The 1,760-nt window shown below is 35.5% G+C and overlaps 1 long non-coding RNA gene across 1 annotated transcript; it reads right to left on the reverse strand.

Annotated features, from left to right (window-relative positions):
- Positions 1–490: 490 nt before the first annotated feature.
- Positions 491–1,376, reverse strand: LOC118344347. Its single transcript, XR_004798117.1, has 3 exons — positions 1,365–1,376; positions 725–890; positions 491–580 (listed from the first exon to the last, which is right to left on the reverse strand). It is a non-coding gene; the product is annotated as an uncharacterized LOC118344347 (long non-coding RNA).
- Positions 1,377–1,760: the final 384 nt, after the last annotated feature.

Consider the following 1,760-nt stretch of genomic DNA (forward strand, 5'->3'; position numbering starts at 1 on the left):
AGGCCTGTTTAGGATCCTAAGATCAAGGAATGTTTATCTGAAACAGAAGTGAGTGGATGAGAAGAAAAGGCTACAAGTGAATTTATTACACACCTCTAAAAGATGAACTTCTCTCAATTTCCTTCCCTTTCAAGAAGATGTTTGTTTGTGGAAGTGGGTTTGCACCAGCACCCAGTTTGAGGGATACACTTCAAGAGTCGAGAATGGAGAAGTTATACCTAAACAAATCAATATGTGGGAGTTTCAGCTTACAGGCTAACATGCATTCATCCACGGGTATTGATAAGGATAACACCAGAAAGAGAAGAAAGAGATTGAGTCTCTTCATTCCAGACATAAATAATGTTGTAGATGTTAATATTTTACATGAGTTGAAAACTTAAAATACAGCAAACACCCTGTCAGATTGCTGGCATAAACTAATACTAATAAATTTAGAGAGAGAGAGAGAGAGAGAGAGAGATCTCTTCGTTCTAACCTTGGAAATCAAAGGACCAATAATATCCGGCCTTGTAGAAAGGGATTGACCAACTGCATCAGCAAGCAAAGGCATGTAACTAGTATATTGGTAATCTTGTGACTGCAGAAGAAAAATAAAGGGTCCAGTATATAATTTAAAAAAAATTGGAAGCAGAAAGAGTGATTGATAAAAACAAACAAATACACAGGAAAGCAACCCTTCACATTGAAACGAAAACTTCAAGTAGACAATATTTTTTCTTACCTTTGATAAAGGCAGGACCCAGGTTTAGCATTGTCTCTTTTAACACCATTCCAAAATGGTATTGTGACATGTCCTCGTCCATAACCTTATACGAACTCAGTCTTAAGAACTTTCTGATCCCAGAAGTTCTAATTTGGACTGTAGCAAATGCAAAGGAGAAAAATAACTTCCATCAAAAGCGTATAAGAGATAAGGGTCTATTCCCCAAATATCCTAGAAAATAAATTTTTAAGGATTATAGCATTGTTTGTGGAGTCTTCCAATCACTGGAAATAAGAAAGATCAAAACCGTGCATCTACCTGATCTCCTATATATATATATATATATATATAGTCACGTACAGTAGTTGTTGATTTTTCACAAACAGAAGTAGCCATGTTCTAAAAAACTGTCTCTCTCATTCTGAAACCCTTTTTTGCCAACTATTGGTACACTATATGCTAAAATAAATTTTTCATAGCCCTTAAAAGGTGAATTAAAGACCCAGCACAACGATACATGGGACAAAACAGAGCATGCTAAAATTGAGATACTCTTTGTCCTGGCATATTATTTCCTCTACTTTCCTCCAAAAATATATGAAACAGAGCACACTAAATTCAGTTCAACTATGTCAAGAAGGCACTGAAAAAAAACTACCTTGAGAAGTCGAAAGGCTACTATATGACGTGTAACACCCGGACCCAAAATTGGTATAGTTGGACTATGGATTTTATTTATTTATTTATTTGAGCTTGATATTTTAAGTTTTTATATTACGGACTAGAGTAGTGATTTTTTTTTATTTCATTTTCTGCACACGTTTATTTATTTATTTGTTTATTTTTTCCCGCATGTTTCTTTTTTGTTTCTTTTTCTCTTTCGGTCTTTATTTCTTTACTCCCGTAGTTGTCCTCTCGCCCACTCCTTGCGCACACACGGCACATCCACGCGCACGTCTCTCTCTCGGCTCTCTAGGGTTTCTTTATTTATTTTGGTCATCCTTTCATCTATTTATTTTCCCGTTCTTCATCCTCAATAAAAACCTAGAGTGTC

The sequence above is a fragment of the Juglans regia genome, chromosome 13 (assembly GCF_001411555.2).
Source record: "Juglans regia cultivar Chandler chromosome 13, Walnut 2.0, whole genome shotgun sequence".
Lineage (NCBI taxonomy): Eukaryota > Viridiplantae > Streptophyta > Magnoliopsida > Fagales > Juglandaceae > Juglans > Juglans regia.